Source organism: Canis lupus, chromosome Y (genome assembly GCF_048164855.1).
Source record: "Canis lupus baileyi chromosome Y, mCanLup2.hap1, whole genome shotgun sequence".
Lineage (NCBI taxonomy): Eukaryota > Metazoa > Chordata > Mammalia > Carnivora > Canidae > Canis > Canis lupus.
Genome location: NC_132877.1, coordinates 3,361,723 through 3,376,306, shown reverse-complemented (window position 1 = coordinate 3,376,306; position 14,584 = coordinate 3,361,723). Strand labels below are relative to the sequence as shown.

General features: G+C 41.5%; 1 protein-coding gene and 1 long non-coding RNA gene across 3 annotated transcripts in view; one reads left to right on the top strand and one right to left on the bottom strand.

Moving 5' to 3' along the window:
• LOC140629125 (neuroligin-4, X-linked) overlaps positions 1 to 14,037 on the top strand; it is a 369,817-nt gene extending 355,780 nt beyond the window's left edge. The window contains exons 10-11 of one of the 2 annotated variants that reach the window (XR_012026985.1): positions 3,694 to 3,814; positions 13,972 to 14,037. The gene's annotated coding sequence lies outside the window, so the exon portion shown is untranslated. The remainder of the gene's footprint in view (positions 1 to 3,693; positions 3,815 to 13,971) is intronic. The other variant, XR_012026986.1, reaches the window with a different exon arrangement.
• LOC140629128 (uncharacterized) lies at positions 1,756 to 14,107 on the bottom strand. Its single transcript, XR_012026988.1, has 4 exons — positions 13,954 to 14,107; positions 7,307 to 7,574; positions 4,154 to 4,260; positions 1,756 to 2,519 (listed from the first exon to the last, which is right to left on the bottom strand). It is a non-coding gene; the product is annotated as an uncharacterized lncRNA (long non-coding RNA).
• Between the last annotated feature and the right edge of the window lie 477 nt (positions 14,108 to 14,584).

Here is a 14,584-nt window from a genome sequence, read left to right as displayed (position 1 = left end):
AGTATGAGGCAAACAGCATGGGATTTAATATGATTAATATTAATATGCATCTTGTATACATTAATAACTTAATGACATTTAATATACTATATTAATTATAATTAATTAATAGAATTAATAATTATAATATGTAATATTATGATAATATAATCATAATTAATATATAATTATAACATAATTATAATAAAATATATGAAAATATTAAATTATTAATGCATATAAGATACACAATATTAATATATGATAATATAGTCTATTATATAATTATATAACAATATAATTAGAAATATATTTACATATATAAAGATATATAAACATATCTATATGATATATAAAAACAGTGATTGTATTATTGATAATTACATAGTTATATAAAGTAAAATATATATTACTTTTATTAAATTTAAAGTACAGGAAATAAATTTATATATTATATATAAATATACTTAATATATACATAAAATATATAAAGATATATTCTATACCACATGTTATATAATCTGCAATTTATGATTGATATATAATATATATTATCTGTAATCCATATAATTTATATATGATAATATGTAACATAGGCTATAATCTGTGATTTATGTAATTTATATAATTTATGCATGATAGTGTATATAACTATATGTTATAATCTGTAATTTATATACTTTACATATATCACAGATTATAAAATTTTGATTTTTATATATTTACATACATATTTTATATATTGCATATGTGTATATATTACATTTATCATATATGTGAAAATATAATGTTCTCATACATACATATATGCATATATAACATCAATATATATTTAATGGAAATGCCATTTCCATGGATTCAAAATTGAAAAAAAATTTTAAAAACCTCTAAAATGGGATTCCTGGGTGGCGCAGGGGTTTAGCGCCTGCCTTTGGCCCAGGGCGCGATCCTGGAGACCCGGGATCGAGTCCCACGTCGGGCTCCCTGCATGGAGCCTGCTTCTCCCTCTGCCTGTGTCTCTGCCTCTCTCTCTCTCTCACTGTGTGCCTATCATAAATAAATAAAAAATTTTAAAAAAAAGGGAAAAAAAACCCCTCTAATATGATAGTATTGAATCTTAAGCAAATGTTAGGTAGATGAGGAGTCACTGTCTTTTCCACCATTGCATACATTCTTGACCACCCTGACTTGGAAAATGGCAAACAATGTATGCATTCACTCATTCGACTGAAACACTCACCCATTTATTCACTCAGGGAACCTTTTACCCAGCATCTCCATGGCCCCAGGCCGTGTGCTGGGGGCAGCATTAGAAACGAAAGGAAACACTCTTTCCATCCTAGAACCAGGCATGGAAGTCAGGGAAGTACAGGGACAGAATGTCAGTAGGCTCTGGACATGGTCCCCACCGCGCCAGTAGGAGTGTAGACACACCCCCTTCACCCCATCTGCCGGGACTGGCGAGCATTCTCTAGGAAGCACCCCCAAACCACATGTCTGCAAGTATGGGTGGGCGTCCATGTGAACGAAACGGTGGTGGTGAGGGCTCGGGGAGGTCAACTGTACACCTTCCAACTGAGAAGACAGGAAGTTTGGGGAGCCAGAGCTTTATTGTCATGGCTGGAAAACAGAAGGTGTCTTTGGGAAAGGTGTGGGGAACAGCGTCAAGGTCATCATACGCCCCAAATCACAAGGCACACAGGTTGCACACTGTCCTGATTCCAAGCGAGAGGCCGCAAAAGATTGCACAGACGTGGTGTGAACATATTTGTCATATTTAATAGCATCCCCCGAGCAGTGCCATTTCAGGGAACATGCTGGATGCCGGGCTAGGGTGCAGAGTCTGTTTCTGCCGGGCATGTGTGGGCTGGAGTCTTCCCATTGCCAACAACCTCTCAACCTGGTGGAGATCCTGCTGCTTCCCAACTGTTAGGGTGCTCGCTCCAGATGTAGCCACGATGGTCACCAGCACGGGTTCCCCGGGGGGCAGGGCACGCTGTTCCTGGGGAGCTAGAGGAATCCGAGAAGTGCAATACGACCACCCTCTCGGGGCCAGGAGTGAGAGCCGGCCTACAGCTGTACGCTCCAGCACTGAGCAAGCACCGCCGCCAGCCAGGCCGGGGCCCTTCCGTCGTCCAACCTGAGTTTGGTCCTTTGCGGCAAATGCAGGGCATGCGTGCGAGAAGAGTGAGCCATCTGGGTGAGTGAGGAGCTCGCACGGCCTAGACAAGCACGTGGCCTTACCTTGAGCGGCTTCAGGGCAGCTGCAGGGAGCAAGAAGGTGTTCTGGGTTGGTTGCTTTTGGGATAATTTCAGGTTGATAAGTTTTAGGCGGGAAGTGAGAGGAACGGAGCCGGTCGACGCTTGGCATCAGCCAAGAAAGTGGAATAAATGCAGATCTTGGGTCACTTTTAGGGGGGCCCACCATGAGTGAGCCATTCATCAGACTAGTTTGAAGCAGTCAGATGGCAGAGCTCTTTTTTCCTTCTCAGAACTTCCTAATAATGCTCTCATCCATCATGTCCCCTCTTCTGGGCCATCTGATTAGAAAAAAAATAAAATAAATAAAAAAATCATAGATCTAGTCTCTCCTAAAGAAGCCAAAGCAATGATTTCTCCATAGACTGTCATGATTGTATTTTAAGAAATGGATATAGGGACCAAGAAATGGATATAGGGATATAGACCTCTAGGGAGAGGTCTGTTATGACTCTACCGTTCTATAAAGTGACCATCCGCATACTTGGAAAACCTACAAATAGTTGTGTTTTCTCAACGCAAGGGCTTTCGGGAACATGGGGAGCCCGCCTGTTCTTAGACGTTTGGCCAAAGTGCAGAAGCAGCGGCTGGAAGAGGTGGAATGTAGCAAGGCAAAGTCTTCCTACTGTCGTCTGAGGTCGGTGGCTCCTAATACGAGTGGCTTGGAGCTTCTGGGGGGTGGGGAAAAATGAGTGGGGGCTCCAGTGGGCAGAAGCTCTGAAAAGAAAAATCTTCTAAGCCTTTCCTTCTAAGCTGGGAGCCCAGTGCCTCCGTTGATGTAGGAAGGAGATGGGGACAACCATACACACCCCTGAAGATTTCTCTTAAAAAAATGGGAAATTAGGGGCGTCTGGGTGGCTCAGTGGGTGAAGCATCTGCCTTGGGCTCAGGTCATGATTACAGGGTCCTGGGATTGAGCTCCGCCTTGGGCTCCCTGCTCATCGGGGAGCCTGCTTCTCCCTCTCCTCCTTGCTCGTGCTCTGTCTCTTGCTCTCTCAAATAAATAAAAAATAAAATCTTAAAAAAAAAGTGGGAAATCAGATGATACCTAATAAATAAATAAAAAATAAAATCTTAAAAAAGTGGGAAATCAGATGATACCTAATTGCAAATATGGGAAGCATTATAAAGCTTCAGCGGTAAGATCTGTTTTGCTCTCGGGTGCTTCTCTATTCTCTAATGTACCCGGTTAGTAGAGAAATATGTGTCTCCTGTAGGGATTTTGGAAGATATAAAAGAAGAAAACACATTCCCATCACCTCTCTCTCTCTTTCTGCCCTGAGGATAGGTTTAAATTTTAGAATTCTTTTCCCATGGACACGGCCCTGCATATGCACCCTGCCCCCACTTACACACACACATTCAGATGTGTATACAATTTTGTAGAGTGTTGCTTTATTGAAAAAAAAAAAAAAACGTAATTTATCAGTTTCACCCACTGTCTTACAATTTTAGGTTCCTTTCGTGCCATTAATCATTGGGATCTCATTTTGCTGAGCTAATATTTTTAGACACCTGCCGTGGCTGCATCTCCCCCGAATGGATGACTACAGAACACGAAACGCGGCCTATGAAGGTAAGAGAACATGAAGGAGCCGGAGTGACACAGGGAAACGGTGTAAGTGATTTATAACCTCAGAAGGAGGAAACGCGACCTGCCGTAGGTGTTTCCCAAATGCGTTGCAAACACCCGTTTTTGGAAGAAGCCACGTTTGAAGGCCCAGGAAGGACAGAGAAGCCCGTTCAAAGCCAGGTGTGCTGGTGACCTACAGGGTGTGGCTTCAGCACGTGCCTCGTGAAATAGGAGTTATTATCATAACACCACGAGCCCCAGTGGACTGAGGTGTCCCCTTGGCAGTGCACGGGGAACCCCCACTTTCCACATACGTGCAGCATCCAAGAACAGCTCCATTACCTCCTGTGAGTGCAGACATCAACCCCATGTGCCCGTTTTGGGAGCTCCTTCCCTGGAAGAGCATTCCAGACTGTGACAGAGGCCCAATCCCAGGAGCCGGCATAGTCCTGCAAAAAGAAAAAAAGAAAAAGAAAAAGAAATTAGCAGGACATCTGGTTACCATTGGTGCCCATCAGCCACACTTTTTATCACAGACCTAAATACAACGCAACAAAGCCCATGTTTTAATCTTGTTCTTCCAAATCCCTTTCGAACCGCAGATACATGTATGTGACCCGCTAGCAGAAATAAGGCACAGACTGATATTTTAAGACGTGCCTCTCTGTTAGTTTAGATATTGTGTGACGTGGAGAGCTGAAGCATTGCATTTTCAATTGGTTATGGGGGGTGACCAGGGGAAATAGCAATTGACGTCCTGTCTGCAAAACTCTTTGCCAAAGTATCTGAGTGTTGGGTGATCTGTGTGCGCTAGAAACACGGTAATGTTCCTTTTATAAAAAAAAAAAAAAAAAGAAAGAAAAAAAAAGAAAAAAACGTAGTCTAAGAAATGATGTGCGACTTCAAAATTATGCTACCCTGGTTGGTGTTGAGGGCACATTAGAGGAACGATGGCCTTCCCTTGTTAGCCATGAAAATTAAATTCTGCATTTGCCTTTGTCGTCATGGGAACTTTGAAGGCGAGATTTCGCGGGGGAGCGGGGGGGATGGATAGTAGAGTAGAAATTGTAGGCACCTTGGAGCCAAGAGTCCCAGAATATGGATTCCCGTCCCATCAACAAACCATAAAGCACATCATGTTTAATTCTCTCACTTCCCGTGATGTGCTCTGTTGCCCGCTACCACTGAGAGAGATGCTGGAATGATATCATGCAGTATGTCTATCAATAAGCATCAGAAGCCTGACGTTCATTATATGAGCCCAGGATAGAATCAATATAAGCAAATATCACAGCGATCGCTTCAACCGACACACCAGGTATGGTTTGGGCACATGCTCAGCAACATGAAATCAAAGGCAACACAACACAGATTTGGGGGAAAAAAACAAAGAGCCTGGGGAGAAGGACGGATGAAGCAGAGAGAGCGAAGGCTCTGAAAAGGGCACATTTCTAATTAAACTTTCCTGTTCTGAGCGCAGGAATTCTTGTCTCCACGTCCCTTTTCCTTGGGATAACCTCCAAAACCAAAGACAAACATTGTTGTAAACACAACAGTTGTTTACGGCCCACCCACCTTTTTTTGGCGTTTCTACATCCCACGATCCCGCCTTCCCCTAGGCTTTATCTCAGCTGCAGGGTGGCTGAAGCTCTTTATTAAGATTATCATCATGAGCTCGGATGAAGGTTGTAAGCGAGGAAATTAGAAATAAGTGGATATCGGGGGTCCTTTGCGCCTCTGATTCGCTCAACACCCCTTCTTTTTGACCTCTCATGGGGACTCTTTCTTGCTAAATATTCTGTTTCCACCAAAGCCAAGCGTACGTCTCTATTCTGGGTGCTTCACGTGCTCCGTCTTCACCCCCAAACACATCCCATCTTTATTTCCTTTCGAACAATAATAGCAAAATCGCCTCAGAAGCAAGCTTCATGTGAGGCATTCTCGTAGATTTTTCAGGAACCCTATTGTGTTTTAACCTACATTTTTGAAGATTCCCCTATAAGACCCAGGGTGCATCAAAATGACAGGGAAGCACGGTAGCTTCTGCCCCTTGTTCTGGGCTATAACAAGTCCAACTGGGACCGGCAAGGCGTCTTCCAACTGGAGGGATCAGATTGGAGGGGGCTGTTCATTTATTGGAATGGACATTTGTCAACAACACTCTCTAACGTAGTGTGCCAAAGAGAAACCGTAATGTAGTTTCTGGTCAGGACAAGCACCTCTGAGATTTTAATGGGGGAAAAAGAAATCATGTGTTTGTTCCAGTCTGCTGCAAAGAAAATATGGTATTGAGCATCAGTTGACGGAATCATATGAAATAATACGTCCTTCTGCAAAACTATGGCTTTGCAGAATGTACCTTTTTATTATGCATGTTTTCGGTTGAAAATCAGCGGCTAGCCTGTCCGCTGCTGCAGAAGGGAGAGACAGTATGATCCTTAATGTGCCAATCAGGGGGGAAAAAAAGAAAAAAAAATGCAGCTTCTCATTGACCCCTTACTGACAGTCGAGCTCTACATGAAAAATCCAAAGACGGGGAGCATATTTGCTGTGTTTCTTGGTTGCAATGGATGATGATACTAACTCATGGTCTCACTGGTCTTTTTAAAGATATTTTAAAGATTAACGACAATGTTAAGACCCCGAACATTTTTTTTGCAGAATTGTAAATAAAGGCAACACCGGAGGATAGTTTTTTATCAATGCATGGTCACAAGAGATACATCAATAAGTGAAATAAAAGCCCTTTTCCTTTTTCAACAATGAAAATAAATCTACACTCAACCTGCCAGGGCAAAGACTTATATTTCTGTTAATTAACCTGCAAAGCATGAGTTTCAATATGAGTGAAACACCCAGGAGCCGTGGGCCAGAAGCAAGTGACCTAGAGTTTTCTCATGCTCTGGCTGAATGAAGGTCAAGTGACTTCAGACAAGCCACTTAATTTCCATGCATTTATCTGCTAACAAGGATAGTGTTAGACCTGCCTGCTCCCCCGGTCCACTTAAAGATAAAACAAAATTGCAGATTTGAGCATTTATTATAGACTCCTATAAATCTCAAAGGCTCCTGGATAATGTGATTCTTTCTCAAGTTTGTTCCTAGACCATATTTGAAGAAAGTGGCCACTCTGTCTTGCTGGCTTCTAGCAACTCTGCCTGTCAACCTGGCCTTGTGTGGTTTTCATTTTCCTCTCCTCACTTGGCTTCTTCGTAGCTAGCACACCACTGGGTCCTGGGCGGGTACACGAGAAACAGAAGACTGTGCTTGCTTATCTCACCTGGGGGAAGACACCATGTGAGGGACCTGAGGATACCCCATAGGGGACAAGAGAACATGAGAAGGTTTAGGAAACCATGCTGAACTGTATATAGGGGAGGAGCTAAAGCAAAGAGAAAGCTGCAGTTAGCAGGTGGAGGTGTCTCAGACATGATGGGTCTGATGTTAAAAGAAGCAGGAGATGGGGCCCTGGGTGGCTCCCAGGTGGTTGCGTACCTGCCTTCGGCTCAGGGCATGATCCTGAGATTGAGTCCCGCGTTGGGCTCCCTGCATGGAGCCTGCTTCTCCCTCTGCCTGTGTCTCTGCCTCTCTCTCTGTGTCTCTCATGAATAAATAAATTAAATATTCAAAAACAAAACAAACAAACAAAAAGAGCAGGAAATGGTGGTGGTGAAGAGGAGCTGCTAGAATGGCATCCACATGATGACCACACACATACACTCACACAGATGCCTTCTTGGGATGTTGGAATCCTAGTAACGTCCTTTGGAAGATAAAAAGAATGGATAACATTGAAAAATGTATGATGTTGGCAATTCCCCAAGATTTTTGTGGAGCACAGTTATTGGAAATTTTCCTAAAAATTTTTGATCAGTAGCAAGTCTTAATATATATTCATGTCCAGTGGTGAGTGTATGTGTTTGTGTGTATATATACACATGCACATCCTAGTATTATACTGGCTGTTAAATATAGATCATAGACAATTTTATTATTATATATAATTTATTTATGTTACATATATAAGTATAGATAATTTTATTATCCATATATAGTATTTAAATATTTATATTTAATTACATATATGTTTATTATTGCTATATATATTGTGTTTATATATTTATATCTACATAACTATATATTTATATGTATATAATTACATATATAAAATTTTATTATGGCTAAATATATTGGGCTTTTTTAAAGATTTCATTTATTTATTCATGAGAGACAGAAAGAGGCAGAGACACAGGCAGAGGGAGAAGCAGGCTCCATGCAGGGAGCCCGATGTGGGACTTGATCCCAGGACCCTGGGGTCACGCCCTGATCCAAAGGCAGATGCTTAACCACTGAGCCACCCAGGTGCCCTCATGGCTAAATATATTGTATATATACAGAGTACAAAATAGGAGACAGATTGCCACGGTTTAAGTCCTGACTCTTCTGCTTATTGACTTTCTTGGCCTTGGGGCAAATATTTAATTTAATTAATATTTATTAATTTCTTAGAACCTCAATTTCTACATCTGTAAAATGGGAATAATAATTTTACCCTCCATATGGAGTTGTTGAAGATGAAATGAGTTAATATATGTCAAGAACCAGAAGCTAGCACAGAGTAAGAACTATACAAATTTTTTTTAAAAAATAAAATAAATACATTTATGGTTGCATACAAATAATGACGTATATAGTATATATACACCATAACACATGACATACATCATATTATAATGATCCTGGGATCGAGTAGCATGTCGGGCTCCCTGCGTGGAGCCTGCTTCTCCCTCTGCCTGTGTCTCTGCCTCTCTCTCTCTCTTTCTCTCATGAATAAATAAATAAAATCTTTAAAAATAAAACAAAAAAAGAAGTATATATGATATAGTCAATATTGAATACACATAGTATATATGATATATACAATATCACATACATATAGCATATACTGTATATACAATTTTATACATTGTATCATATACACTATACATGACATACACCTGCACATGTACACCATCTACTTATATACACTTGTAACTAATTGTAACGGGAAGAGAAAAGGCCTGTAGGGCATAGAAACTTTTCTTTTGAAATGTAACAATTGTATATATATTTTTCTGATTTACTCCTGTAAATGTTACACATAGTATTTGAGGATAAATTTTTACTTTTCATAAACTACTTGAATGACCTTAGGACAAGCACAAGCTTTGTCCTTAATTTCAAAGTGATGTCAACCTACGCAGGTAAGATTAAAGAAGCTCCTTGGGACGCGTGGTTAGTGTGTTAATATTAGCACCGGGTTAGAGAACAATGGATCATGGCGTTATGCCTCCATCGTAGACAGAACAAATGTTGGGTTAGAGACGAGTGCATATCCAGTGTGGCAATTGTCTCATTTTCATGTTGTTGTGCCAGAAACATAAAAGCCGTTACGTGCAAATGTAAAATGGTTATAGTATCGAGGTCAACTTTCCCCGGTGCAGTTGGATGTACATCTCTATCAGCTTTTGGAGGACAACCAAAGGCCGGCTCTGCTTCTTGCTTTAGAAAATAGTTTTACTGTCTAAGGACGTCCACACAAACACACGGACTATATTATGTATGGTTAAGAAGACGTGTGTGTTTGCAGCATCTGCAAAACATAACACTGCGTATTTGTCACATTTCTTTTTATGTAATACATATAAATAAATGTATATTATAATTTATAATTATATAATTTATTATATATTATATGATTTATAATATATAATTATATAATTTATAATATACACGTGTGAATTTTACCCTACGTTCCCATAGACACAGATGTGTATGTGTATATACATGTTACATGGTGACAAATCCCTGCTATGACGTTGATCAGAGTGCTTTGAAAGAGGCGTCATTAGAAGAAAATCGGACGATAACCCCAAGCTCTGTTCACGTCTTCTCCCACCGAGAGACCGAAATTCATGAGAGGTGAGAGACCTCGCTGTCATGTCACACTGGTTTCCATTTCCAGCCCCTGTGCTTACCTTGGACACATCACCGAGAGATTTTTTCCTTTCTTCCTCATGTGATTTTTAGGGTCATCACAGCCATATAAATGATGCAAATCCTATCGATATATTTAGGTGTTCCTATTTTTCTGCACCTGTCTACTCCCCATGATAGAGCAAAATATTTTTCCCAAGGGGAGGGAGACAAATGCAGTGTGTGCTGCGAACCCACGTGCGTGGCCCAGCAGGTGGTGCTATCCGCTCTGTGTCAAGAGACCGGGATGGCTGGTGGCGTGGCCTAGAGACCAGGCTGACAACCTGCAGACGCAGCCAGGTGAGGGACGAGGCTTCCCATCAGTCCTGGGCAGAGCTGCCGTAGGGCACCGGGCACCATCCTGCTCACCCAGCCCCGCCGCGAGATGGTGGAGCTGGAGCTAAAGATGAAGAGTCCCTGGTGTTCACAGAATCCAAAAAAAAAAAAAAAAATCTCCAAAATATTACCCTGGGAATTTGCAGCATCTCAAACTGGAGACATTTCCACTCCTTTCAGACAAGTGGGGAATTATGATATTCGATACTGGTAACATCGGTTTCAGGAAAATGTAATTATTTCCAAAAAATGATGACAAGAGGAATATGCACACGAATTTATCATTCTCAACATGAAGCGAAGTATAGGATGTGAGGCCCTCGATTGGGACAAGAGTTTTGCATCGTATGTAACGTCATGATCCGTAAAAGCTCCAGTGCCAAGTTTCTATGACACTTTTCCACTGGAAATTTCACTCGAAATTCTATTTTACCATGAAATACATTTCATGGCACCGCTAAAGTGATTCCGTACTGTGTTCGAATATATTCACACTGCTGATCCTTTATGACACGTTCTTATTTTTACAGCTCAGGAGACTTAACGTCCTGAAGTGCTAAATGGTTTGTCCCGAAAGCCCGTTCTTAAAATTGGTCTATTCAGGGCATATTTATTCAGTGATTTTTATGTGCCTGATTTCCTGCTCGCTTCTGAGACGCGCCCCGTTTCCAAGAGAGGAGCTGACGTCTTAGCTCAGAAAGTCAACAACGGGAATAAGGGGAAAGAACAGCACTTCTGGAAGGGATGGGATGGGGTGACAAAATAAAGCAGGTGCAGGGGGTACACGCTCGGATGAGAACTGCCCAGGAGCAGGTGATGGCCCGCTTGGGGCCCGAATCTTGAAGCATGGGAAGAAGTCAAGGAGGAGGCGGGTGTCTACAGAAGAGGAGGTGAGGACCTTTCTAAGAGCGGAAGGAAGTCCTGAGTGAAGGGCATGGGCACAGAGAGTGGAAGTTGAAAGGTGACATCATACGTGTGCACAGCAACCCGGTCTATGACCTTGGCGTCCTGGGGACAGATCGAGAGATTCCCGTAAACCGGCTGAGAAGCTACTGGTTTCAGCAGAATAGCGACTGGGCCATGCGACTGCACAGCTCAGCGGGGCTCTGCAGGTGTCCGGAGCTCCCTGGGGGCCGGGGAGGCTTGTCAGGGTGGACACCCATGTGTCAAACATGAGTTTGGACACGTTCTCTCCTCCTCGGTTGTGGGAATGGGACAGGATGGGCGGTAATTCTTACCTGCTTAACAGAATTGACCACCGAAGGCATCCAGTCTTGAGCTTCTCTTCCTTGGGAGTTTTTTTTCACTCCTGATTCGTTCTGTACCATGTGTTGGTCTGCGGAGATTTTCTGTTTCTTCATGATGCAAGCTTGGTAGGTTTGTGTGCTTCTAGGAGCTTCCTAACTCCTCTTCGTAGATGTTCTGATGCTTTGGAAGACCATCGTTCACAGTAGGATACTATGATATGGTTGGTTTCAGCGGCATCTTTTTAAAATATCTCCATTTTTATTTCTCTTATTCTTTTTTAAAAAAACAACTCAGTCTCATTGATCTTTTTCTATTTTTTTTCCTGTTCTCCATGTCATTTGTGTCTGCTCTAACCTCTATTACTCCTTCCTTCTGCAGACGTTGGCCTTTGTTGGTTCTTCTTTTCCTAGTTGCTTGAAGTGTAAAGCTAATTTGTCTCTGGAAGACCTTTCTTTTTTAATGGAGGCCCTTCACTCTATAAATATGTCCCTTCAGGTACTGGTTTTTCTGCATCTTATAAGCGCTACGTGTCATTTTTATTTTCTGGTATCTCAGGACAGTTTCTAAATTCCCTCCTAATTTCTTCTTTGACCCATTGGTTGTTTGGATGGGGTAGATGGGTGATGGGCATCAAGGAGAGCACTTTTTGGGATGAGCACTGGGTGTCATATTTAAGTGATAAATCCCTAAATTCTACTCTGAAACCAATACTACACTATAGGTCAACTAACTAGAATTTAAATAAAAACGTGAAACGAAAAAATAAGTAAGTAAACATGGTGCTGTTTAATTTCTACCACTTTGTGAAATGCTGCCTATTATTTTTTAAAATAACGACTTGACTGACGTAAAATCCACAAAGCATTAAAATTCACTCTTTAGACGTACCACTTAGCATATGGTAGTGTGTTCACAGCATTGTGCAACCGTCATTACTATTCACTGGGGTAATGGTTTTGTCACCCCTAAGACAACTCCGTACCATTAGCAGTCATCTCGATCCCTCTGTGCCCCACAGTCCCTGGAAATCACTAATCTACTTGCTGTCTCTACATATTTGCTTATTTTAGACATTACGTATGAATGGAATCATCCGATAGGTGGTCTTCTGTGCCTGACTTCTTATCGTAACATGATCAAGGTCCATCCATATTTTAGCATGTCTCACGACTCACTTCCTTTTCGTTACTGAATAATATCCCATTATAGAGCTCTATCACATTTGGTTCACGCATTCATCCGTTGATGGACATTGAGGGCTTCTTTTTTTAAAGATTTATTTATTCATTCATGAGAGACAGAGAGAGAGAGGCAGAGACACAGGCAGAGGGAGAAGCAGGCTCCATGCAGGGAGCCCGACGTGGGACTCGATCCTGGGCTCCGGGATCACGCTCTGAGCCGAAGGCAGACGCCCAACCACTGAGCCACCCAGGCGTCCCGAGGGCTTCTTTTTTCTTTATAATTATTATGGATAGTGCTTCTGTGAACATCTGTGTGCTACTTTTTGAGTGGCCGTATGTTTTCATTTCTCCTACGTATATAACACTGGGTCATGGGCAACTCCATGTTTAATATTTTGAGGGATGGCCAAATTGTTTCCCAAAGCACCGGCCCTATTTTAGATGTTTTAGGAATCTACATTTACATTTTAGGAATCTACCAGGAGAGTATCAGAGTTCCGACTTCTCCGTAACCTCTTGAGTACTTAACTTTATTTCTTTTCAATTCTAGACATCTTGGCTGCGCTGTGGAATCTCATTGAGGCTTGCATTTGCATTTCCCTAATGACTAATGATGTCGATGTCGAGCATCTTTTTTATGTGCTTAATAGCCATTTACACCCCCTTTTTGGCAAAAAAAAAGAACACCTGTTCAGATCCTTTGTTCATTTTTTTTTTGTTCATTTTTTTTAATTGGGTCACTTGTCTTTTTATTGCTACATTTTAAGTTTTGTTTTTTTTTTTGTTTTTTTTTTTTTGAGGGAAACTAAGTGAGTTAAGTAGACGTGAGTACGGTTAAGTAAATACAAACCGCTGAAAACTACACCTGTGTGTCCCTCTCCAATCCCAACAACTATATTCATACCCAAATCAAAAGTTCTTTTCTTTCCAAGATGTACACCAGCAGGACTTTCAGATCACGGATGCACTGAGAAAGCAGAGTTATTAATATATGTCCCGTTTTTGGTGCATCTTTATTTTAGAGAGAAGCCGACAGTGTAAAATGTGGTTCCACCACAGAGTAAGGCATGCCTATGGGAAAGTAATGTGTCATAAATACTTTTATCTTATTGTAATGGCCATGGGCAGGTTCTTTCCACTCAGTACCTCTTTTGGAGCAGTATTTTTGATCACACTGTTTGCTACCAGGTGGTAGCATAAAATGAACCAGCGTCCCTGCTCAGACATAGACGTCTGGCATTACCTTATTAAGAAGTCACCCTTTCCTGAGAAACTGCCTGCCCTTACTGGTGCTCTTTTAAGTTGAAAACGCACTAGACAAAGTATTCTTATATGAATTAATGTCTCCAATTATTTTCCAACCTCTTATCGTCTTTGTAGGCCATGGGTTGAAACGAAGTACGGAAGAGCGGTCAGATAAGACTTCACCATGTTCAGCAATTTCTCTTGGACCAACGCTTTGTAATGTGAACGAAGTCTCCTTTCAGCTTATCTGGTGTGTGTTCTGAAACCTAAAACTCTGTGAGAGAAAAATGATGTATCACTCAACATCTCTTGGTATTGATGAGTAGCAGCAATAGCATGTGTTTGTGTGTTTCTCTCTTTTTTAAAAAATATTGTATTTATTTATTTATTTGACAGGGAGAGCACAAGCAGAGGGAGCAGCAGACACAGGGAGAAGGAGAAGCAGGCTCCCTCGAAGCCCAAGGTGGGACTCGATCCCAGGACCCTGGGATCATGACCCAAGCCGAAGGCAGATGCTTAACCGATTGAACTACTCAGGCACCACCCCCCTTTTTCTTTTTTTAATTGATGTAGACTCGTAGTTAAAAGGGTGATTTCTGTTTCTGCCATATGAAGATACCGAGAACTTTTTTATCCCAAATTTTTAAATGAAATCCAACTTACGTCATTTCTGCTGAAATTTAAGACCAACTTTCCTCATTCTGACTTTTGCAGTAGAAATGGAAAGAAACTGCCCACTTCCACCTCC